This window comes from Pelobates fuscus, chromosome 3, assembly GCF_036172605.1.
Source record: "Pelobates fuscus isolate aPelFus1 chromosome 3, aPelFus1.pri, whole genome shotgun sequence".
Lineage (NCBI taxonomy): Eukaryota > Metazoa > Chordata > Amphibia > Anura > Pelobatidae > Pelobates > Pelobates fuscus.
The window spans coordinates 185,212,106-185,238,818 of NC_086319.1; the positions used below are offsets into that span (position 1 = coordinate 185,212,106).

General features: G+C 44.5%; 1 long non-coding RNA gene across 1 annotated transcript in view; it reads right to left on the reverse strand.

Annotated features, from left to right (window-relative positions):
• Positions 1 to 271: 271 nt before the first annotated feature.
• Positions 272 to 26,713, reverse strand: part of LOC134602677 (uncharacterized) — a 143,513-nt gene continuing 117,071 nt past the window's right edge. Inside the window, exon 3 of the long non-coding RNA XR_010090436.1 lies at positions 272 to 465. This is a non-coding gene — a long non-coding RNA (uncharacterized LOC134602677). The remainder of the gene's footprint in view (positions 466 to 26,713) is intronic.

Sequence of the window (26,713 nt, forward strand, 5' to 3'; positions counted from 1 at the left end):
AATATGAAAAATCTGATTCTGTACACAAAGCATTGTTTAATGACTTGTTTGAAATACTGTAGTACTTATTCCAGCCTAATAAATGTAATTTTGTTTCCTAGCAACCAAGCAATCAACTTAACCTTCTGGTCAATAAAATGAGTAATATTGAGATGCATAACAAAATACTCCTAAATTCAGAAAAACATATTTACCTTCCTGGTGAAACACTTTAATTATTATTGTAATTACTCACATTGACACATATCCATTGCTATGCATCGAGTGATCACCATAACTATGATAGATGTTGCATTTCTTTTTTGGTCATAGACTTCCCATCTGCATTACGGCAATTTCAGCTTCTTCCCATTTAATCTACAAGGCAATTTCCCAGTTGTGTAGTCTGTCATTTCTTCATTCAAGATAAACCGTGACCTCGTTCAGGTTCAACATTTTTCACTCTTTGTATTTCCATGCATATTTCTCAGGGGGAAAAAAAAAAAATGTTTTAAAACATTAATTTATAATCATATATACATTAATGGACATATCAATTCACACAAATACATTTTAACTACATTTCAAATATGATAGCATTGGGAATAGACAATTTAACATTAGGCATTTTTCCTTCGAGTCGGTTTTTCATGGTTATTGGTAGAATCTAAAGATTTGTGAGTTCATCTCAAGATTAGAAGCCTTGTTGGACCCCGTTAAATGTCAGGACATATTTCAAGATAATAAATGTTGGTTTCTTCTATCTTGACATGATAGCTATTTTTTTTTCAAGGAAACAGTACTAATGAGTAACTGGACATTGGTAGGGGATGTAATTAGAAAACAACATTGACATTGCATTCTGTACTACAAGTAAACAATTTGAATGCTAGTTCTTGACAGTGGAACCTTGGTTTGTTAGATACAGGATTCTGTCCAATGGTGGGGAATTAAAGCGAACTTCAGCTAATGTTCCCATCTGTTCATATAAAAGTGAAAAGGGTCCATTACTTTCAGCCAAAGGGGGAGATTTATTAAAATGTCACTGAACTTTTTTTTTTTTTTTTTTAATTCTTTATTTTGGACGTGCAGTGAGAGATACAAGCTTTAGTAATGACGTAATGACTTATGACAAGAGATATAACAAAGTTTAAACAAAATACGGTCAGTAATTGCTGCACATTTTTTTTTTTTTTAAAGAAGAAAACAAGCTTATTAACGGTAAGGCAACATAATAGAAGTGTACATGCTGAGTCTAGGAGCAACTTAATTTGGAAATACTTCTGGCTACGAACTCATACGAGGGTGAACTTGCGCAATTTGAGGGGCTAATAAACAGGAGTTAATTGTCGCATGAGTATGCTGTTTTGATTTGCTAAAATCAAGGTGAGGCAAAGCTATGTCATGCTGCAGGAACACACTCTAAAAATGCTGGGTAATCTGTTTTACCTGTGCGCTATGCCAGCTATGGCGCATATAGCTGAGCTAACTGACTCCTCCCGAGTAGCTGTACAGTGATGTTGGCCTGGATTTCGGAGGCTTTGCTTCCCTGAATCCAATTTATCTCTACATTGCATATGAAGGACTAGGCTCGTGGATGCATGGGCTTATGGCGGTCCATCACAGAGCATAGTGGGGGATGCATATATCGTTTTGATCATGAGGTGGTGAACAAAAGAAAATTAATAAAACAAGCAGAATAAGCATATTAATAATTTGCTACAGGAGCTGGTCCCACACTTAACTGCCCACAATCCCAACATGAGAGAGGATGCCAGGAAGATATGAGGCATAGAACTTTCAGGGGTGTGATAGGGTGTGCCACAAGAGTCCAACGTTCATATGCCATGCTGAGAATGGGCCAGAGTTGGCCACGAAGCCCGGGCGAGTCCCCTTCATCCAATTCCCACCCTGCAAGGGTGCCATTGGATTTTCTGATGGGTGCAGGGTTTCCCTTGCGCTGACGTGTTGGCCCGCTGCATCATCCGCGGCGTCCCAGGCCCGGGCTGCCGAGGTGTGTTATGGCTGATTGTGGGCAGGTTAGGAGACTTGGCATGTTGGCTCTTTAGATCCGCCTTGTTGGGGTCGGTGGTTCCGCATGTCGGCTTTAGTCGAATGTGACCCTTTTGTCGCCTCTGCCCTGCCATCTGGCGTGTGCTACCCCGTCGCCTGGTCGCTGCAGCGTATGAGCGCCGCCTTCGTGGGCGATTTCGTGGGTGGTGAGGGCTTATTTGAGCTGTCTTGCCATGTGTCAGCACCCTTGGTGATCGGGCGCCATGGCTGTGCGTCGGGCCCTGTAGTGCGGCACCTGACGTGGTCTCCGTTATGGGGGTCTGCATGAGGGCCTCCAGCCTTACCCATAGTGCTCTGAATAGGCGGCTGTAGCGGAGCTCGGTTTCCCCCCAGATCTCGCGTTGGGCTGTGGTGAGTGAATCGTCCACTATGGAGTAGTCGGTGCCTGTGCCCATCACTATAAATGGTTGCTTGCATTGCCTTGTTAGGGCGTGTGTGTCCGCCATCTTGGAGGCCTTGGGACCCTCTTTGCTTGGGTAATTTGAAGGCTTAGTCAAGAGGTCTAGGGCCCGAGGCTCCCTGTCTGACGGGGACCGGGATGTCCCCCACCGGTCCATAGGGGGGGGGGGTTCGTGTCGTTCTGCTGTGGCTGCTTGCGGTTGGCGGGAGAGCGGCCGTCTCACCTCGCCACCTCCTGTGGTAGGCCTCAGTTTGCTGGTATGGCTCCCGGTCATCCCGGGTGGTGAGTCGGGTATCAGTCGATTCGGGCGGGTTGTCACTGAACTTTTACAACCAATTTTCTGTGCAGTTCATTAATTGTTTTGGACTTTTTCATCCTTTGCATCATTTGCTCCCTAACCATAATTTTTTAATTAACAATTTTTTTGGCAACACAACAGTAGTGATGTCCCGAATGGTTCGCTGGTGACTAGTTCCTGGCGAACATAGCGTGTTCGCGTTCGCCACGGATGGCGAACATATGCGATGTTCGGTCCGCCCCCTATTCGTCATCATTGAGTAAACTTTGACCCTGTACCTCACAGTCAGCAGACACATTCCAGCCAATCAGCAGCAGACCCTCCCTCCCACCTCCTAGACAGCATACAATTTAGATTAATTCTGAAGCTGCATTCTTTTTTTTTTTTTGTATTTTTTTTTTTTCTTTTTTTGTGTTTATTATACATTATCCTCCATAGCCAGTAACCTGTGTTTATTATACATTATCCCCATAGCCAGTAACCTGTGTTTATTATACATTATCCTCCCATAGCCAGTAACCTGTGTTTATTATACATTATCCTCCCATAGCCAGTAACCTGTGTTTATTATACATTATCCCTCCCATAGCCAGTAACCTGTGTTTATTATACATTATCCCCCCCATAGCCAGTAACCTGTGTTTATTATACATTATCCTCCCATAGCCAGTAACCTGTGTTTATTATACATTATCCCTCCCATAGCCAGTAACCTGGGTTTATTATACATTATCCTCCCGTAGCCAGTAACCTGTGTTTATTATACATTATCCTCCCATAGCCAGTAACCTGTGTTTATTATACATTATCCTCCCATAGCCAGTAACCTGTGCTTATTATACATTATCTCCCCCATAGCCAGTAACCTGTGTTTATTATACATTATCCCCCCCACAACCAGTAACCTGTGTTTATTATACATTATCCCACCACAACCAGTAACCTGTGTTTATTATACATTATCCCCCCATAGCCAGTAACCTGTGTTTATTATACATTATCCCTCCATAGCCAGTAACATGTGCTTATTATACAGTATCCTCCCATAGCCAGTAACCTGTGTTTATTATACATTATCCCTCCTATAGCCAGTAACCTGTGTTTATTATACATTATCCCCCCATAGCCAGTAACCTGTGTTTACTATACATTATCCCCCATAGTCATTTATCGTTGGACCTAGGCAGCATGATGTCTTAGGCCGGCCCAGAGAGTGAGTGAGTGAGTGAGTGAGTGAATAATATAATATATATGTTCAGAAACATATTAGTAATATATGTAAATCGGGTTCATGCAAAGAGGGTGAAAAAGTATTAAAGAAAAACACACTTATTGCATCAAATTTACAAAGCCAAACTTTTAAAAGCTTTCCTCATTTCTTTCTCGGGATGAGGAATATATCGGTTGTAGACTGAGGATTTTATCTGCCCAATCTTTTAATAATATGCACTGGAGTGTCAGTGTTGAAGGAGGCTGAAGCTGCCCCTATTCTAAATGAAAGACCCGAGACATGGATACAACCCAATCTTAGGAGTAGTGTTCTGATGTAGAAGATGAATTTAGCCGTAGTCAGAGGGATTCAGTGAGAGTAGTGGTGAAATGTGTGTGGCATGACTGAGTGTGGGTAAGTAAGAGTCAAGTATTTTAACTGGGCACTAGTTCTAGGTGGGATGAAGTGGTATAGCGGATGGATGAGTAGTTTGGTTCGTTTTAGAGGTTTGTAGAGAAAGTATATAGTGATCCAGATTTTTAGCGATATCCAATATTTTTAAGGTGGTCTCAAACAAACATAAAATGCTATATAAAATTCGTGGGAATATTGAATAGTCATGTACAGTAAATCAGAGAGGGCTCAGAACCATCGATTGGTAACCTGGATGAAGTAGGGGGTCTATCTGTTTTATTAAATACGCGGTAATATGCTTTTAATGGGATAGGACGTTAGGAAAGGTATGTGATTGGGATAAGTGGTTGTGGCAGTATTAACCTTATCCTGGGACCGGCCTGGCTCCTAAGCTTGAGCCGCGCGTGGCTGGATCACTCCTGCCTCCACACGAGCCGCATGCGGCTTGATCTTCTCTTCTGACTTAGCTGCGTGCACTGACCGCAGTGATCGGTCACGTAGCCCGCCTGGCTCTAGGAGCACGTCTCGAGTCACAAGCTCACTCTTAAAGGGGCAGTGGGAGCCAAAAGTTGATTCAGGCTCCCATTGGCCCACGTCATTCCAGCACCCCCACACACGAACGTTTTGGGGGCGTAAGCATGACGTGGGCAAATCACTGGTGTAACAGTAGTGTACATAAAAAAAAACTAGAAATTTGACTGTGAAATAATAGCAGTCAGTTTCCTTCACACGTGTGCGTTTCAGGGCCTGCCAGGGCACAGTGTCACACCAGTGCAACTCATATCTGGTGTAACAGTAGTGTACATTTAAAAAAAAAATAATAATACAGGGGGCTTGTTGTCACCTTTCGGGGACCCTTGGTGTTGTACGTGGCTGGGTGGAGGAAGAGACCTTCAATGACATCAGTGAGGACAAGGAACGGGACATGGCTAGCTTGGTATCCAACCTTGTGCAAATGGGGAGTTTGCGGTTGTGCAAATGGACTGTTTATGGTTGTTTGCGGTGCGTTAAACGGGGAGTTTGGTCTGTCACTGTGAAGCGGGCGTAACCCTTACACTACCTGATCGATACAACATCATACCTGATGTTTTAAAGCACGTTATTCCAAACAATTTAGGAATGTTAGGTGATTTATGCCCTTTATGGATTAAATCCAGACTCTGCGTCAACTATGTAATTTTCCATGGGAGTTTTGCCATGGATCCCCCTCCGGCATGCCACAGTCCAGGTGTTAGTCCCCTTGAAACAACTTTTCCATCACTATTGTGGCCAGAAAGAGTCCCTGTGGGTTTTAAAATTCGCCTGCCTATTTTTTTTTTTTTTTTGTGAATTAAGTTTTATTCAGATTTTCAAGAATAAATTTGCAAATATCAATAAAGGTAAACGTCTCAAGTGTGGTTCAGTGAAACACGCACGTTTCCAACAACTGGCAGATACAGGTAATAAGGCACATTGTTAGCGATTCCGAGGTGTCGGTAAAGTAATGCAGGGAAACGCGCAGGTTTCCAGGTCGGAACATGCGTAGTTAAGCATTTAATGGCATACCTGTGGTCTGCTGTATCCTGGTCCGGCTGCGCGGCCCGCAAGTCCACCCGGGAAGGGGGGGGGGGAGGGGGGGGAGAGGGGGGGGGGAGAGAGGGGGGGGGGGGGGAGAAAAAATGGGGGGGGGGATCCCTCAGCGTTTGAGAAAGCGTCCTCCCTTCCCTTTAGGTTTATGTGGTCCTTCGTCTCTGTCAGGGCCAGAATTGTCGAGTTAACTTCTGTCAGTGGTAGCTTTATGTATGACGTGCGCTGTCTTGTCGGTCCTTCCTTGTCACCCCTACCCATCGTCTCGGGTCATGTCCCCTCTGACGTCTACTCAGTCTGTGATAAGCGTCTGGAAGTCGGGTTTCGTCGTGGTCAGTATCCAGTGTGTCCAGGTCGTCATATACGACTGTTCCCTCCCCTCTGCGTGTGAGGTGAGTTCCTCTAGTGCCCTGAGCTCTTCCATGCGCTTAAACCAGGTCGACACAGGTGGTGGGGTCTTTTGTTTCCAGTATAAGGGAATGAGACTCTTGGCTGTATTTAAGATCCTGATCGTTAGGGAATATTTGTAAGCTGAGCTACGGGTGGAGGTGTGGTGCAGGAGAAAGGCTGCTGGGTCTAAGTGGGGGGGAGTATCAGAAAATTTGGTGATGATCGTGTGGATCGCTGCCCAGTAGGGTCGTATCAGGGGGCACGTCCACCAGATATGGAAGAGAGTGCCTAGGGCTTTCTCACATCTCCAACAGTTGTTGGTGGCGGTTGGGTCGTAGGAATGGGTGGCCAGTGGCGTGCGGTACCAGCGAGACAGTACCTTATAGGCCGTTTCTTGTATGCCGCTGGATGTTGAACAGTGAAGGGACAGGGTACAGATCTTTTCCCATTGGGCTGGCGAGAGTGTAATTCCCAGGTCGGTTTCCCATTTACTCATGAAGCTCGGTGGGGGAAGTCTCTTTGCGTCCATGAGGAGGCTGTAGAGTGTGGACAGTCCCCTGGCCAGTGGGCTTGGGTCATGGCAGAGCCTTTCAAAGTCTGTGAGCGGCCTGTGGGCATGGATGTCTTTGGTGACTATTAGTAGGTAAGCGGATAGTTGTTTGTATCTGAACTGCAGCATGAACGTCGGTCTCCCCACGGGCAGCAGGGACTCAAGAGTCCGTATCGTGCCATTGGTGGTAGCGTGGCAGAGTCTAGGCAGTGAGTTTCCTAACAGTTGTTGGAACGGGCCTGCGTCTAGTCCAGGTGGGAAGGCGTCATTATGCGTCAGGGGTAAGAGTGGTGAGATGGGCGTGGTGAGGGAGGAGGGTGTCCCCACTTTGTGCCAAACCATTAAGGTCGCTCTAATTAGCGGGTGTGGGTTAGCCAGCTGTCTGCCCTGGTGGTGATCTAGCCACGGTAGGAGCCCTATTGGTCTGGATATTTGGTCTGACTCTATTTCCTTCCATAACTTGTGGACCTCCGATTTGGACCATTCCATCACCCTCTGGAGATGGGTTGCCTTGTAATAAACCTGGAAGTCTGGGAGGGCCAGGCCGCCCTTCCGTTTTGGTAATGTGAGAGTGTCGTGTTTGACCCGTGCCTGTAGGTTGTGCCATGTGAATCTGAGTGCCATGGAGCGCAGCGTTGAGAAGTATGCCTCAGGTATGTGAATTGGCAGTGTCTGGAACAAGTAGAGCAGCCTGGGTAGAATGTTCATTTTTAACACTCCAATGCGTCCAAACCAGGAGAGGCGAACTTTAGTCCATTCCTCCAGGTCTCTACGCATTGTGGTTAGGAGGGGTTGAAAATTAGCGGTGTATATTTGTGACAGGTCTCTTGGTATGGAGGTGCCTAAGTATCTTATAGTAGTGTCAGACCATTGGAATGGGAGCGTGTGCTTCAGGGCTGCAACTCTATTGGGTGGGATCGAGACATTCAGAACCGAAGATTTGGCGAGGTTGACTTTGAAATTCGACAATTGGCCGTAGAGCTGGAACTCTGCCATAATTGCTGGCATTGATGTTTCAGGCTGAGTGACATAAAACAGCAGATCATCTGCAAAGGCAGCCACTACGTGTCTCGTCTGCCCTATCTGTATCCCTTTTATGGCTTGGTTGTCCCGGACAGAGTTAAGAAAGGGCTCCAGTGCCAGTACAAACAGCAATGGGGACAAGGGGCATCCCTGTCTTGTGCCGTTCCGGATGGGGAACGGGTTCGTGAACAGTCCGTTCACGCATACCCTTGCTGTGGGTTTGGAGTATAGTGCTCGTATCCAGCTCATCATGTGCGGGCCCAGACCTATCTCTTCCAATACCGCCAGCATGTAGCCCCAATCTATGCGGTCGAAGGCCTTCTCCGCGTCTGTGGAGAGCAAGAGGAGGCCCTCCCGACTGTCTTGTGCCTTGTGGATGAGATCTAGTGTCCTGATGGTGTTGTCTCTCGCTTCTCTCTGGGGCGTGAACCCTGCCTGGTCTCTATGTATGAGATCAGGGAGGTAGGTTTGTAGTCTGCGGGCTAGTATTTTTGTGAAGAGTTTAAGGTCACAATTTAGTAGGGAGATAGGTCTGTAGCTCGCACAGAGTTCCGGGTTCTTACCTTCCTTTGGGATTAGGGAGATGTTGGCCTCTAGAGTCTGTGTGGGTAGGCTGGCTCCGTCACGTAAGGTGTTAAGGGCAGTCAAGAGATGTGGGGATAACACGTCAGCAAATTTTTTATAGTATCTAGTGGGGAGACCGTCAGGGCCCGGGCATTTGCCCAATTTCGACTCTTTTATGGCCCAGGCTAACTCGCGAGGTGTGATCGGTTCGTCAAGGGCATTCGTAGCTTCCCTGGGAAGTCGGTTATGTATGCGTGTGCGTAGGTATTGTCTAGTCTCTGGTAAGGCGTCACCTTGGCGTGGTGGCTCCCTGTCGGGGTGTATGGCATAAAGCTCCGCATAATATTCCCGTATAGCCGCCGCCATGTCTCCCGGGAGATGTTTCAGTCGCCCTTCTTTATCACGAATTTTAGGTATGTAGGATTCTGCTCTCTTTTTGGCGATCATACGGGCCAGCAAGGTCCCGCATTTGTTGGCGTGTGTGTGAAAGAAGGCTTTGGTGCGCAGGTGCGCCCTTTGGTGGTAGGCATTCATGATGGATGCCAGTTCCCTGCGTAGTGTCAGTAGCTTGGCACCATCGCTCTGGAGCCGTGTAAGTTTGTGCCTGGCTTCCACCACCTGTATCTCCGTGATTATGGTCGCCAGTCTGGCAGCCTTTGCTTTTTTCAGGGCTGCGCTTTTAGCTATGAAGTAGCCTCGTATCACGCATTTGTGGGCCTCCCACACACAGAGGGGTGTCACATCTGGGGTAACATTGTCAGTGAAGTATTGAGTAAGTGCGGTTCGGGATTCCGTGGCTACTGTTAGGTCGTTAAGTAGGGCTTCGTTCAGTCGCCAGTTGCTGCACGTCGGCTTATAGAGGGGAGACGTTAGCGTCATGGTGAGTGGTGCGTGGTCGGACCATGTCGCTGTCCCAATCGTCACAGACTTAACATCTGTCAGGTAGTAGTGTTGTAGGAAAAAGTAGTCAAGTCTGGAGTACGTCTTGTTTGGATTGGAATAGAAGGTGAAGTCTCTGTCATCAGGGTGTGTCGCTCTCCAACAGTCGGTCAGGCGTTGGTCTCTAAGGGTTTTGTTGATAGTGGTCAACACATGTCTGGGTATCGTCGAGGTGCCCGTAGAGGTGTCTAGGCTCGGTTGTAGGGCCACATTTAGGTCTCCTCCCATGATCAGACAACCCTCCGTAAAGGCCATGATGGCTTTCAGTGATTTAGTCATAAAACGGTGTTGCGCAGTGTTAGGAGCATACAGGTTGGCTAGCGTGTACGTACGGTCAGCTATCGTTCCCTTAACACATATATACCTTCCCCAGTCATCTTTCATGGTTGCTGTGGGTGTGAAATGTAGGGATTTATGAAGGAGGATGGCCGTGCCTTTGGATTTTCCTAAGGGGTTGTTGCTGAGATAGCATTGGGCGAACCGTTTGTCAGTCATTCTAGGTGTCAGACCTTCCTTGAAATGTGTCTCCTGTATGAATACTATGTGGGCTCTTTGGCTGTGAAAGTGGCGGAGCGCCTGTGATCGTTTCTCAGGTTGGTTAAGGCCCTTGGCGTTAATAGAGATAATGTTGATGTCTGCTCTGGTTACCGGTTTCGGGTTCTGCATGACGGAGTACCTGTGGACTACTCTGGGAGGGGTAGTGCGGGCAGATAAATGGTGGGCCTACGGTTTGCAGTACCACTCAGGTGGTGGGTGGGTTCAGGGGAGGAGCGTGTCAGAGGTACAGGGAAAGGGTGTTACCTGGACGGGTGGTCCTTGATGAGGCCCCTTCCCGAGTCCCCACGCGGACACCGCAGCCGGACTTTGAGTGCCTAGGATTAGATACAGAGACAACAAAAAAAAGAAAAATAAAATAAACACTATGTAAACAATAAGTAAACAATGAACAATAAAACAACACTATACAAAATAATGGCTCGGGTGTAGGCCGAGGTGGAGTCGTCCCGTCCGTACTAGCGGTTCGGTCGAGTCCCCTTGCCTTTCTACCTGACACCCCGACCAGGTGGGAACGTGGCCTACTGGTTACTGAATGCCTCTCGGATATACCCGGTCTCTCTCCGGGGTCCCGGTTCAGAGAGGGGAGAGGAAAGGATAAAAAGGAGAAAAGAAACGAGGTGTTTCCCCGTGGGGTCACCTACAGCGGTGACAACAAAAAAAAGAAAAACTCCCACGTGGAAGGCCCCTCTGGCTACCCCCTACCCGCCCCGCCCAAAAAATACTCTAGCCCCTAGGTTATCTGTGATCTTGTGAGTGGGGTATCGTAAAGATTATGCATGTCGTGTGGACCAGGCTTCGAGCCTTGTGAGTCGTGCGTGTGTGCGAGCATCATGGCGTGTCTAGTTGGGTGGCGTGTCGTGTTGTGGCCCTGAGCTCTAGCGTCAGGCGTGTGTGTGGTGGTTGTGTTTCCCTCCTGCCTATCCTTCCCCATGGTATATACCCATCCACTTCAATAGAGGGGGAGGTTGGGCCCTCCGACAAAGACCCTATATCACCATTATTAGTAGTCACAAAATGTGCCGGTGGCACCGAGTCTCCCCGTCTCTGCGGCTCGTGTTTGGTGGTGTGGCAATGTCAATCCCTCTATGGCAACGCAGCCGGTTAAGAGAATGTTCCCCTTCTGAGTGGCAGTCGGGGCATAGCGTGAGCCTCAGAGTCATCAAATCCCCCGTTTCAGCCCCCCACCCAAAAGTGTAACAAGAGAGGGAGTCCGGCAGTTCAGTGTGGTTTGTGAGATACCTTATGGGAAGCTCCCCAGCGGGTCATTGTTCATAGGCAGGTACCTCAAACTGTGGGTCTCAAAGTCTCTTAGGAGCCGTAGAACTCAGCGGGTGTTGCCGACTGGTCGCGCCGTCTCCAGTCTAGATCTGGTTCTTCTTTGTGGCAGTGGGTTGTCTCGTGCCGGCCTCGGTGGGCCTACGTAGAAGTCCAATGGGTCCGGCCAAGGCATGTTTAAAGGTGGTAGCTGGAGCTCAATGGTGAGATCTTGCAGGTCCTGTTGGTTGCGTACCGGCATGGGACCATTAGGGGTGTGAGCAATTAGGCCGGTCGGGAAAGTCCATCGGTATCTCACCTTCTGAGCCGTCAGGGCTCGAGTGAGGGGTTTCAGGGCCCTGCGGTAGCCCAATGTGGCCGGGCAGAGATCAGGAAATATCTGGATCGGGTGGTCCTCATGGGTAATGGATCCCGCATTACGAGCCGCCTGTAGTATGTCTTCTTTGAGGGAGAAGATAGTTAAGCAGCATATAACATCTCTTGGCGGCGCTCCTTCAGGGCCTCTGGGTCTTAATGCCCTGTGTGCACGGACAAAGTCAATCGGCGTGTCCGTAGGACGGCCTAGAAGGTCGTTGAATAAGGAGGTAAGTGTGTCGGTGAGCCGGGTTGAGGGTTCTTCGCCTTCAGGTAGGCCTCGGATCCGCAGGTTGTTTCTGCGGCCCCTGTTGTCGAGATCTTCTACATGGCGCGCCATGGCTTGTAAGTGGGCAGTGTGGCTGAGAAGCGTGGACTCTGTGGTTGTGTGGGCCACAGTGAGGTTGTCTTGTTCCTCTTCCAGCCGCGCCATGCGGTCCGCCATACCCTGCATGTCCGCTCTCATCAGTTGGAGGTCGGCCCGGATCGAGGCATGGAGGGCCGATGTGGCTTGGGTCAGATCAGCTCTGGTAGGCAGTGCTCTCAACAGGGCCATCCAGTCTGCCGGCGGGTGTTCTGTGGGTTCTCCGCTCGCGTCGCCGACCTGGGAGTTCGGGCTCATGGATGAGGCCTCCGAGTACAGGAAGGCCTCAGCGGAGGCCTGGGAAGATGGGTCCGGCTGTGTGGTCATGTATTGCCTGACCGATGCCTGGATTGCAGGTGGGCGGGTGGCCGCTGGTTTGGGGGTACCCCCAGCCTTAGTGTGTTTCCCCATATTTGCGTTTGGGGCAGCTTTCTAGCGATTTGCAGGGCGAGTACGGAGGAGCTCAGAGATTAGGCAGCCATTCCGCTCCGCTGCTAGGCCACGCCCCCCGCCTGCCTATTTTAAGTGTTTTGTTTCACTACTCTTTTTAGTGCCATTCTACATTTAGTGGTTTTCTAAAATAGAAATGTCTGTGAAAACGGGTGGAATTTACTACAGAAAAAAACACAGCTTTTTCAATGACTTTTAAAACACTTTAATACATATGTCAGAATTTAACCATCTTTTTTTGTAGCAGATAGCTAAATCTAAGCCTCAAATGTACTAGAATTGCCACGGTTTCCTGGGAACCTAACACACAGTTAGATCACGACAGACAGGATTGCAATACCAGTCCTTAGAGTGGCCAGGCTATGCAGAGAGAAAGAGTAGTCAGAGTACAAGCAAAGGTCAAGGATAACGGAGATACGGAACATGATAGAACAAGCCGAGGTCAAGGATCACAGAAGACAGAATAAATGAGAAACAAAGCTTAAGTCCAGTAACCAGTAATTAATCAAAGCATATTGCGCTGTTGGGCTAACAGAAAATCACAACAGGGCAACAAGGCAAGGAGGAGGTAAGTTTAACCCCTTAAGGACCAAACTTCTGGAATAAAAGGGAATCATGACGTGTCACACATGTCATGTGTCCTTAAGGGGTTAAATAGGGTTAGGGTGATCCTGAATGACCCGTCTCCAACTGGAATTAACTATCACACGTAGGAGGTACCTGTACCTCCCACTTTGACCTGTGATGTCACTTTTGCACTCCGAGTCAGGTGGCTGACTCGGGCGCCTATTTAAACACGCTTCAAGGCTACTGGAAGCATCCGCTCGCAGTAAGTGGAAATGTGAAGATTTGCTGTGAGGCTATGAAGCTACTGCAAGTGGCATGAGGCAGGGGACCTGACAAGAACACTTATTTTTTTTCACTAAAAGCCTAATTTCACAACATCTTTGTTATAGAACATTAGTTCTCAAGGAACACCAAAAGCCCAGGTTTAATGGGTCATGGAGTGTTTCTGCTGCTTCGTCACGGACATTGAAGACCTTCTGATGAACTAAAGGATGTAGGTCATATGTAGGAACCTCAGGTTAGATAAGTCACAGCTTATTATTTTTTTATTGAGTGCTAATGGAGCTCATATGTCAGTCCTGTATTGTACACGTAGGTGCCTTGCAGACCTCTGTGAGCTTCATTCTGTGTCTTTTGTGTTTATGGTTTTACTCTCAAAAGAAAATAATTTTGTAATTCCTTGATTTTATAACAAGACAGGAGGCTCGTATTATGCATAAACTTTCTTTACTTAACTGCAGCAGCAAAGACATTTTTTCAATAAAGTTTAGTGAATAAAAAAGGTAAAACAACAGAGTAACTGAAATGGAACGTTGGTAGCCAATCAGCATCCAGCATAGTCCATATAGTGAATGATCCCCCAATATTCTCCCTCTTTCTTTGCTGCTCCAGTAGAGATAAGTGTGCACTTCCTGTTAGTCCGGCCAGGTACAGGATACAGATGCTCCCTGTACCCGCAGACCATACAGGGCTCGGCCACGCTACAGTGAGGGAGTGACAGGAGGGAGCACTGAGCGCTTCCCTCCTGTCAGCCCCTCTCCTCATGCTGCGCCCGGGCGGTGCGCCCTCATGGACGCACCAGCCCGGGCAAAGCTGCAGCCGCCTGAGGCTCGCTGCAGAGCGCTCTGGCGGCTGCAGCATGAGAGGGGCCGGCGCTCCTGGCGGCGCCCCTTCCCAAGGGGCGCCCTAGGCGGCTGCCTAGTACGCCTAACAGGTAGCGCCGGCCCTGTTCACAGGAACAAACCTGATTCCTATAAAACCTCCTCAGATAGTGAATCATCAATCTCAGAGGATGAAAAGTCTGACTCTGATTCTGCCTCAATTTGTTCATATATCTCAGAGACACCTGAGCTTATTTCTAAATCTGACGATGAAAACATTATTTTGGATTTTAATGGTAAACCATTATTTGACCCAGACTATATTAAACACCCCAGGTCAGACGAATGGGTCCCTATGGCTCATGTAGCCAAATATCCTGAACACTGGTTAAGGAAACCCCTTGACCAAGCGACTAGAAATGCCCTTGACCGACCTTATCAAAGAAAGTCGCACAGACCCCTGATCTAGATCCTACTATTGTACAATTTTTTATCAAAATCAGGGAAGAACCCAAATAAAGGCCTTGACAGGTCACTGAAATCTTGTGACTAAAATGTTTGAAACTTTGGAATATGCGGCAGCTTCTGGGAATCCTCCCAGCATTGATACTTTGAGAGGCTGGACCCAACGCATTATATGTCTTTTGGGGAATGGTAATGCAGCGCTGACCAGCGAATGCCGCAGGTCTATTTTAATGAAAATTGACCCTCAACTGTCAAATCTAGCTACTTCCGAACCTGGTCCAGCTGCGGAAGGTCTCCTATTCGGAGAATCCTTTCTTAAAGACATTAATAAATATGTGAATCTATTTAGTTCCCTTGATAAGGCTCAGTCATCCCTGAAGAAAGCTTTCAACCCTAAGGTTTTCATAAGGGCTGGAAGAGGAAGGAACCGTTCTTCCAGCCATTCCTTTCAGCATAGACAGGTTCCAAGGAACACTTTTCAACCCTCCAGATCCTCATATGACACCCAACAATCAACTCCTTTCTTTCCACTACATGGCAGACCTTGGAGATCAAGAGGCCATCAAGGAATGTCTCGCTTCAGATCTTCATCCGGTGAGTATGACAACTAACCGTTCTTTCCCAGTAAGGTTAGGGGGCAGACTCACTGTTTTTTTCCATGTCTGGAGTCAGGTTACAAACGACTCTTGGATACTAGACACGGTTCTAGGTTACAAAATAGATTTTATATCATTCCCCGTCCAAAGAAACATGCCTTTCCCGATAAAATTTTTGGCCCAGGACCAGAAATATTAAGTTTATGTTCAAAAAATGCCATCATACAGGTGCCCATGAACAGCCCAGGCTTCATAAGCAATTTATTCATGGTGGAAAAGAAAGATTCTGGTCACAGACCAGTCATAAACTTGAAATACTTAAACAATTTTGTCAGATACCACCATTTCAAAATGGAGGGAATTTATTACCTCAAAGACCTGTTGATATTCAACGACTGGTTGATCAAAATAGATTTGAAGAATGCTTACCTTACGGTACCTATCCACCATTCATGTCAGAAATATTTACAATTCCTATGGCAAGGGAAAAAATGGCAATTCAAATGATTGCCATTTGGTTTATCCTCTGCACCTTGGTGTTTCACCAAATTACTGAAACCAGTAATATCCCTACTTCGAAGCAGGGGAATAAGAATGATAATATATCTAGACGACATACTGATTATGTCACAGAGTGTGCAAACTCTTCAACTACATTCTCAATGGACATTGAATCTGTTAACAAGCCTTGGCTTTGTAATAAATTACGGAAAATCGATTTTAACTCCCTCTCAGGAGATAGAATTTTTAGGATTTCTAGTAAACTCCAATTTAGCCACTCTCAGCCTTCCATCACGAAAGTTGAAAACAATTTGAAAAGAGATCAGGTCAGTTCTAAAGAAGGAATTAATTTCCATCAGGTCGTTAGCAAGGATTGTAGGACTTTTATCAGCCTCGATCCAGGCTATCTTTCCAGCCCCCCTTCACTATCGGGCTCTTCAAAGATTGAAAAGAGAACATCTAAACAATGGTCTCCTTTATTCAGATGAGATTTCTCCAACTTCAGAGACAAGAATAGAACTTTCCTGGTGGTTAGATCACGTTCAAATTTGGAACGGGAAAGCCAATTTTTAACGTCATTCCCAGACCTAACTATAGAATCCGACGCAAGTCGTTTAGGCTGGGGAGCTCATTGTGGAGGGAATTCCACAGGAGGCAAATGGTCTCTAGAAGAGACGAATATGCATATAAACTGCCTGGAACTCATGGCAGGGTTTTTCGCTCTACGCAGTTTTGCGAAACACAAATCCCATTGTTGTATCCTTTTCAAGATGGACAACATATCAGCAGTCCAATATATAAATCGCTTAGGAGGTACAAAATCCAAGCAACTGGCCGACATTGCCAAAGAATTACGGCATTTTTGCCTTGATCGAAGCATGACGTTACGAGCAGAATACCTTCCCGGCCTTTCCAATACAGTAGCAGATTGGAATTCCCGCTTCCTAGTGGATTACAGCGACTGGATGTTGGATCCCAACATCTTCCAACGAATACTTACTCTGTGGGGTCCATTTCAATACGACCTCTTTGCATCACGGCTCAATCGCCAATTGGAAAAAAAATTCAGTTTGCGGCCGGATCCAGAAGCAGTAGATTAAGATGCTTTCCTCCAATGTTGGAAGGATGGAGTCAATTATGCTTTCCCCCATTTACGATGATATCCCGGGTACTTCTGAAAGCATGGTCCCAGAAATCGACCTTAGTGATTATAACCCCTCTCTGGCCATCACAACCATGGTTCCCTCAGCTTCTCAGCATGCTGATAGACTACCCTTGACTCATACAGATGCGTCGGGATTCGCTTCGCGACCCGGAGGGAAATTGTCATCCTCTAGTACTGTCGGGCCAACTACCCTTGATTGCATCCCTCATTTCGGGTCATTCGAATCTCATAGTGAATTTTCAAACACTACTAGAAACATTCTCTCAGAAGCATGGGCACCGGGAACCCGTGCAAATTACAGATCAGCCTGGAAAATTTGGCTTAATTGGTGCATGGAACGGGCAGTGGATGCCATACATTCAGATTTAGCAAACATTCTAAATTTTTTGTCAGCCTCTTTTGACTCAGGGAAAGCTTATCGCACCATTAATATCTATAGATCCGCTATCTCAGCGAATCACGACCCTATTGAATTTTTCCCTGTGGGTAAACATCCTCTAGTCTGCAGACTTATGAAGGGTATCAGATTTAAACGTCCTCCATGCCCTAAATATAATTCCACCTGGGATGTTACTCTGGTACTCCAGTTGATAGAATCATGGGGGGGCAATGATTCATTATCCTTAAAATTGCTTTTGTTTAAACTTACCACTTTACTAGGTCTCATCTCTTTCAAAAGAGTTTCTGACGTTAAGGCTTTAGACTTAAATAATAGACAATATACTCCTGATGGTGTTAAATTTTTTATTGCTAGACGTACCAAAACTAATCTCCGTACTGTATTCTATCCTTCATTTCCTGACCATCCTCTTCTATGTGTTGTTAGTTGTCTTCAAACATATGAGTTTAAAACCTCTTTGATTCGAAATTATAATTTCTCACAATTACTAATCTCCTTTCGTAAACCTTTTCTACCTGTCGCCTCTACATCTTTAGCTAGATGGGTACGACAAACCATGTCTATGGCAGGTATTAATATTTCAATGTTTGGAGCTCACTCATCAAGAGGAGCTATGACTACTAAAGTGTTTCAAGCAGGAGGCTCTTTATCAGATCTATTAAAAACGGCAGATTGGTCTTCAGAATCTACATTTAAACAGTTTTATTTTAGACCTAGCCAGCATGTTTCAAAAATAATATTGTAATAACTTCTGATGTATGTTATATTATGACTACATAGCTTTGAACATGCATAATACGAGCCTCCTGTCTTGTTATAAAATTCAAGATTTTCCTAGTCTTGACGTCAGAAAATATAGATTTTATTAAAGACAGGAGGCGACTATTAACCCACCCTGTTATTTATATTTCAGCTTAATCCTGTTTGGAGTTTCATCATTCTATCCTTGGAGTTACTCTACTAGACACTTCTTCTACATTCGCAGCTCGAAAGAGGGAGAATATTGGGGGATCATTCACTATATGGACTATGCTGGATGCTGATTGGCTACCAACGTTCCATCTCAGTTACTCTGTTGTTTTACCTTTTTTATTCATTAAACTTTATTGAAAAAATGTCTTTGCTGCTGGAGTTAAGTAAAGAAAGTTTATGCATAATACTCGCCTCCTGTCTTTAATAAAATCTATATTTTCTGACATCAAGACTAGGAAAGTCTTGAATTGTAGTTACATTTCTGCTTTGAATAATAGGGACATTAGGGACACTAGTAGGAAAGCAGGGTAAATGCAAATAATAATAAAAAAAAAATCAATATTTGAGCAATCAAGCAATCATTAATAAAAGATGCGCCTACAGCATAATCTTCTTAAAATATTTGGGAAACACATTATTTATTGCATTTGATTTACCGTAATTAATTATATGCCTGGTTACCTTTATATAGCAAAGCATAATTGTCCCATAAATAATAGTAAATGCCTGGCAATATTTTACTTACCTTGCCTTATTTGCAAAAATAATTTTTAGGTTCTGGATGTAGTTAACTTCTATTAATAGGCAATCTTTTAAATTATACAGCTCTGAGTCACTTAGTACTCAAGTCTTTTGGACAAATACATTAAGGTCATTTGTGATTTCAAGCATTTTGTCTCCGTGTGCAACAAAATTATTTGACAAGCACAGTCCAGCATGGACTCACCTTGACCTAGTTTTTAATCTAAGGACATTCATCAAGCAGAATTAGATTTGCTACTTCACAAAGTAATTGATTTTATTCAATAAAATGAGCAGGAAACTGGCTAAATTAAGGCAAAATTAACAAAGCCAAAAAAATATTCTAAAACACATTGTTTAGAAAATTTTTGTACAAGGCTGAATTAGTGAATTAGCCATGGAGCAACTGGCTGAATCACTGGGTTTAAAACCACAATAGCTGTATGGCAGAGCTTGCCAAAGTAGTAAATAGGAAATTAGCATAAGTGGCTAAGTTTGCTAGCACTTAACATTACTGTTCTGTGAATATCTATCCCATGCAGTAATTAATTTATATCAGACTAATTTTCTTAAATTCAACACGAATTTTCAAACACAATAAATGAAGAAACAATAAATAAATTCTCCAATGTCTATGTATATATGAGAATCTGTCTAGACAACAGGATGGCAATCATCCTATGAAAAGGAACTGTGATAAATGGCGTGACAAGTCTCTCATGAAAAATGGTTAGCATGTGTTGGTTAAAAATGTCTCTCGAAAACAGTTTCAAAAAGAATGAATGCGGAGCAGAATGTGTTCCTGGCAGCAGTCAAAATATCAAGGTTCACCTGCTCAGATTTGGATAGAGGCCTACAGAGTCTGCTTTATTTGGTTAAGTCCATTCCTGCCTGGCACTGTAAGAACTTATTTTTAAGAATTGGAATGCATTAAAATAATTCCATAACACTTTTTTAAATAAAAAAAAAAAACCTAAATGCTACCAAGAACTCACATCTTTTCTTCAAATCACCCCAAATACTCGCTGTGTTAACTCTGTGACACTATGGGATGAACATCCCATTGCTTTAATGCTAATTTAGCACTCAAAGGTCAAAGGCCGGTGCGATTTTGGAGGACAATGCTAAATAAAGAGCAATCACCATGGAAACCAACAGTGTCTCTCAAAATTTTCCACATTGCACTCAGGATAGCACCTACTTTGCCTGGATACATTTCCCCCAAAAGACTGATTGTTAGATTAATTTCATCTGTTACAATCATGTGCTAGACATAAAAAAAATGATCTAATCTGTAATTGCCATTTTATTGCTCTGTACATACTGATGCTGACATAATGGAACAAAGGATATTTCACAATAAATTGTATCCAAACGGGGAATGAAAAGCTCCCTGCAAGGAGTTTCGAAACGTTCTGTCTCTAATAAATACAACAGATTCAATTTTGCATGTATTTATGAACAGCATAGACATATGTTTAATATACATGGTACTGTTTTCCTAGGGTATAAAATTATATTATACTTACCACTTTAAACATGGTCCACTTTCAAGAATTATAATAAACAAAATTATTTAACTATATAAACTAATGGTATAATTTCTTGTTGAATAAAACAAGGTTTCTCCTGTTGCTGAGGTATCCTGCATTTAAGATTATTATTATGAGTGCTATTTGAGATTTATTTATTTGTTGCCAATTTGCTGCACGGCTGTTACCTCAATATTGAGCCACCCTACTTGATATACATATATATATATATATACAGTGGAACCTCACTTCTGGACAGGGGCAGATCCAGAACCTAATCTTGGGAGGGGCACTGGTAGTGGGACGCATCGCCTCCTAGCACTAGACAAAATGAACAGAGCTCCATTCTGTCTGCGAATAGAGCTCCATTCTGTCTGCAAACAGCTCCATTTTGTCTGCAAACAGCTCCATTCTACCAGCAAACAGAGCTGACAGGTATAATTTGTTTGTATCATCAGAGATGGAGGCAGGTGGAGATTATGGCGGGCATGTCAAAATGAAACACACAACTCCCACGGGACATACGAGATGTCCCTCATCCAGGTTTAGCACCTGAGAGATTGCATAAAAGGGTTGTGCCCCATCAGCATGTCTAATGAGAAGAAGAAGTTAGAGAAAGGGGAGAAAATATGGCAGAAAACAGGGGGGTGGGAGTAAATTGATTAACACATGCATGCAGCCCGCCCACCTAGGGAACCAGTCCGTTCAACCTTCTCCTCTATAATATTAGGATGGTAATTGATTCCATAACACAATCTAACGCAATGCAAACATATTTTGGGTATTGTCAAATCCAGTGCAATGGAACAAAGATGACCAATATTGGCAAAGAGAATCCAGCTTTGGCCCTTCAGCTGTTGTTTCTGCCAGCCAGTTGGAAAGCCAACACTGTACCTCTTGGGCTTAGAAATATTGATTCACTAGAATATAACTGCTAATTTTTCCAGGAAAGTGGTATGGAGCTTTAATAAAAAAATAAATTAAGCATCAGTCAATAGTGGCTGGCATACTAGATTTATTCCAGAATTGCCTGCTACATTATAATGATAACAATAACAGTAATAATAGAATTGCCAAAGTAATTAGCTAGTATAGGTACATTTAGCTGTCTGTAGTTTCCACATGTCCTCATGTAATTATAACCCATCTAGCAATGGATGAAAGGCAGAGTCTTGAAGACACTTCTAACCTTTTTATTTTAATTTAGATTGTGATCGTTATATCCACACAGACGTGTTCTCTCAAGCATCTTAGGAGATCACAAACAGTTCCTCCATGAAATGTTGACTGAACTCAATAATATACATTTGCTTCTTGCACTAACACTCAGTAGCAGAATAAATTGCTCCATGTCATGAAGTTTGAGTTATTGTTGGTCATGTCAAGGGGCAAAGGTCACAAAAGTGACTATAAGGTTGAGTATTCAATGCTCTTAAGATAATTAATCCTGTGTATGTGATTCCTTTTAAGCTATTGCCTTTGACCAGCATAGAACTATTTATCAACCTTAGTATCTGGTATCATTTTTACAGTTGTTGTTCTTTTTTTTTATTCTTTTTTTTTGATATGCAGGTGAGTAAAACAGTGCCTGTATCGCCACAACGGCATCAGCAGGCTCGATTTTCATGGTCATAACATACCAGTATTGTGGCATGTTGGGTTTGCATATATTTTTAAATAAAAAGGTAACCAATCGAAAAGTAAGCGTGTGAGTATTAATTTACATGCTTAGAAAATATATTATTAAATCAGGCTTAACATTCATACTCCGTGTACGCTGGTACAGTAGATTTGTATTGTAAGATTCACTGTCTAATTAGCTAGATGATAAACATTTAGTCTACAATGAAATATAGGCTGAACACTGCTAGCTAATGCAGGTATAGGGAAGCCACACAGTGGGAAACGGGCTCAGCGGTGTAATCCACCATACCCGCGGTGATTGCCGGGTGTATTACTATGCAATTGATAGGCTATTCTTATGCACGAATTGAGTTAAGTTAGCAGAGCGGGAAACTCCTGTGAGAGAGATTTAGTGTATAGGCTAGTGTATCTGCAAGAACAATGCAAAGGACTATGAATAATTCTGTTCCCTCGCTATACTGGTCTCAACAGCAAGATTCATAAAAAGTAAAAAAAACAAAAACAAAATAAAGATAACAGTAATTAGCATCATGTTTGGTCCTGTAGTTTGTATAGGCTGCAGGCGAGAAGAAAGTGTAGGTATCAAGGGTGTTGATACTTCAAAACTACAGGGGCAACGGTATAATGGCATGTCAGTTGAAACATATTTCTAACGTTAAGAAAACATTTTTGTAGTTGTATGAGGGTATACAGGCTAAGTACGTAACTAAAATGATTGATGATTGACAATACTAGGTTAGTATAGCATATTAGCATGTTTTGCAGTATGGTGGTAGCTGGTTGGTATATGGCACCTAATGAGAGATATATAGGAAATATATAAAAGACCTGCTACACTGATTAGGTACAGGAATAACTATGCAAGATTAGAGGGTAATACACCCTAGGCTAAAGGGCAAAGAGGAAGGTAGTATCATTGGTAGGTCGCATCGTGAGTCCACAATGGTTGGTGCTTACAGTCACTGGGACCTCAGTCTCGGGGGTTCACCCAACTCCGGCTTTCGGCAGGAGCCTCTGGTATGCGGGAGGTGCAGCTGTGATCCCCTTCGCCGTCTAATGAATCTGCTGCCGGTGTAGGGCCTTGTACATGCAGGTACTGTTCGGCTGTGGCGTCCCTTGTCCTACCTGTAGCAAGGATCCATCTTTGGCTGGATGAGTGTCGGGTGGCTGTGTATCTCTGTCCCTCAGGGCTGTGGAGCCGGCGGTGCGGTGAGCAGGTGGTGTATTTATGCCTCTGTTTCAGCTGAGGTACCTTGTGTATTGTGGGTATCGGTGCTTGTGGAGGGCATTATGGAAGTTGCGTCCCCATGATGAACTTGCTCCCACTGGTACCATTGCTGATGTTGGGGGGTAACCCCGAGGCAGGCTTTCACCCTTTGGGAATCCACCCGGGTGGGTATGTGCGCCACTCGGCTTGGCGCGTCTCCCGCCTCGCCGCCATGATAGTGCTCGGGTGGGTGTCGTCACTGCGGTCTTTTGCTTTGTAGCTGGGGTCGGCTTGTGCCGCGAGTGGTCACCCGGCTGGTTCCGAACAGGCTGTTGCTGCTTACTTGCTAGCCTGCACCAGAGTTGGCCCTGTGAGCGCTGAGGTGAGTATGCGGTAGCCATTTTGTGTTCTCCTCGTGGTCGCTTTGATGGACGAAATCCGTGTGTGGCATCGGCGTGCTGCTACATGCGCCTTTCAAGCTTCTGCCAAAAAGCTGTAAATATTGCTTCCAGCCTTGCTGTATAGTCAGCTTGCTCTGCGTGGCATTCTGCAGGTTTCTCTGTACTCTCTCTGAGTCGACCAGGAGCTCTCACGGCAGTGGTCCCGGCGGTACTCTGAGTCTGGTGAGTTGCGGGCTGTGTTATAGGGGTGATCGTCCCCAACGAGGACCGGGATGACCCCCGCCGGTCCAGAGGGGGGGGGGGGGTAGCAGAGCTGTATCGAGTGTGTGAGTGTGCCCTCCGCCGGGAGACCGGCCGCCTCCCCCAGGCATCAGGCTCCGCACTGGCTTAGGCCGCATGGCCGGTTCAGGCAATATCGTCTCGTTCTCCGGTATCATCCTGTTCTCCGGTTGTTCCTTTGTCGCTCTCTGATCACCGTGATTCAGTAGCGTTAGTAGTTTAGCCAGGATTAGTGTTTATTAGCCCACCGGTGCTGGAGCTCTTAGAAAACACGTCCGGCCATCTTGGTTGTCAGGCTCTTCCCCCCACAGTTGTTGTTCTTGTGTCCAAACTCAGTTGATACTGAAATCTTTGTATTTGCACAGAATAGAAAGGCACTGCTTAAAGCAATTTGTAGGAAATGAGTCAGCTCACTAATGCTTTTACAGTACAATGTGATCTCGACTCTTGTTGTTATCATTTCTATATTGACTTCCGACTGTCCCAATTTTGCCAGAAGATTTCCAATGCTTGCAACCCTAATGCTTGTCACTATGGCAGCACATATAGATAAATAGCTATAGAAAAGAGAAGTTAGCCGGTGCATTTTTAGTTGTTTTTTTTTTTTTTAATTCATTCTGGTTTCACATAATTCTTCTGTCAATAGAACAAGCAAATTGAATTATTATGATTGGTGCACCAATGCAATGTAATGTAGTACTGTAAGGGCTGAAAATCTGAAATCAGATGAAAATCATTTGGTCTATATAGTCAGCTAATTATTATTATGCTAGCCTGTAAGCTAATGCTCTCGGCAAGAAAGTGTCATCCAAATACAGTGGTACCTTGGAACTCGAACTTAATCTGTTCCAGAAGGCTGTTCGAGTTATGATTTGTTGGAGAACCAAATCAACATTTCCCATAGGAATTAATGTAAATTTGTTTAATTCGTTCCAGACCCCCAAAATTACATGGATGAGGATAGATAACTGTTCTTCTGGCATACAAAAGCATATAAAATGGCTGTATCAGGTTCAAAATATCTAATGCCCCTCTTTCCTCTGCTTGTATCCTTATGTCCGTAGACCCTCTTCCCTTCACTCGTGTCCCTTTGTCCTCTGGTATCATTCTCCTTATATTTTCCTCTTTCTCCTTGCATAATATTTCTGTCCGTATCCCTTCACCCTTTACTTGTGTCCCTCTGCTCTCTGGTTTTCCTCTCCCTGTATTCCCCCCTATCCCTTTACATAGTCCATCTGCCCATATTTCCTCATCTCACACTTGTATCCCTCTGTGAATGTCACGTGATGTGTTCGGGTACCGAGGATTGTTCGCGTACCGAGACATTTTTTATGTGAAATGTAAGTTTGACTTCTGAATTGTTCGAGAACGGGAACGTTCAAGTTCTGAGGTTCCACTGTATGTATAAAATTTACATTACTAATGAGGAAGTGTAAGTTGCGCATTAAAGGGATTCTATAGTGCAAGGAATACAAAGTTGTATTCCTAACACCATAGTTCCCTCTAGTCCCCCTCCCTGGCATGAAAAGGGTTAAAAAAAACCTTCCCAATGCCAATCAATGAGCTGAAGTGGTCTAGATGCTTATAGTGTCCCTTTAACAATTCAGCAGAGAAAGGTCTGGGCTGTGGGTGCCTGGGGGACTCTCGCTTTATGTCAAACCCCCTAAAATGGTTTGACCCAGGCCTAGGTTTATTGGGGTTGTGTCTCTATATCACATACCTTCCATTATGTGACTGTGTCCATCAATCTCATACTATTTTTCTCCTATCTTTTAACAGCTTGTGGGTTTTTTCCAGTAAGAGGTTACTTCGGCCACCCTTCTCTAGTCCTCTATTTGTGTCTCTATCCCTGGTCTATTTACTCCATTCTCCTACACATCTCTCTATCTGATCCATTTGTGTCTCTCTCCCTAGTCTATTCTTCCACGTCTTTATCTAATCCATTTGTATCTATCTCCCTGGTCTATTTACCCCATTCTCCCACATGTCTCTGTATCTGATCCATTTGTGTCTCTCTCCCAGGTCTTTTTGCCTCATTCTCCCACATATCTCTATCTGATCCATTTTTATCCCATTCCCTTGTCTATTTACCCCATTCTCCAACATATCTCTCTATCTGATTCATTTTTATCCAATTCCCTTGTCTATTTACCCCATTCTCCAACACATCTCTCTATCTGATTCATTTTTATCCCTCTCCCTGGTCTATTTACCTCATTCTTCCACATGTCTCTATCTGATCCAATTTTTTTATCCCTCTCCCTTGTCTATTTACCCCATTCTCCTACACATCTCTCTATCTGATCCATTTGTGTCTCTCAGTACATTCATCCTTTCCCCTTGTTCCTCTTCCCCCCACCTCTATCCACTTATGTCTCTATCCAGTAAAAAGACTGAGTATAGTAGGAAGTGTGAGAATATTATTCCCGACTGCAAAATGACAAATATAGTAAGGGAATGGTGTTCCCATGCCCTGTTACAGGAGACCTGAGTAACTCTCTGGCTTGGTGAGAGCTCATTCCAAAACTGTGGAGTATAGGAATTTGCAATACATTTATTAGTAGGTATCTTTAATTATCATTACTATTTTTTGTTATATTTTCTGTATCCTAGCATCATTGTTATACATTATCTATAGAACGGTTTGAAAAAGAATGTGTCAACTCCAGCTTGGAATATCCCTTTGAAATATTTTTCTGCTACAATAAACAGCACTAAATATCAAAACAGAAGGAGAAATATCTTGACAGGAAATAAAATATGTGGGTTACTTTCCAAAGATCTGGACTAAAATTAGAGTGGAAACAGTATGTTATTGCTTTGGTGCCATTTGTATCAAGCATCTGTTACGAAGAGCAGGGATGGCTGTCGTAGTCTAGTCTGAGAGCCGTGAGAAAAATAACATATTTTCTTTCTCTAAAGTATGCAAATAATTCCACTTTTAAATTATGTGAC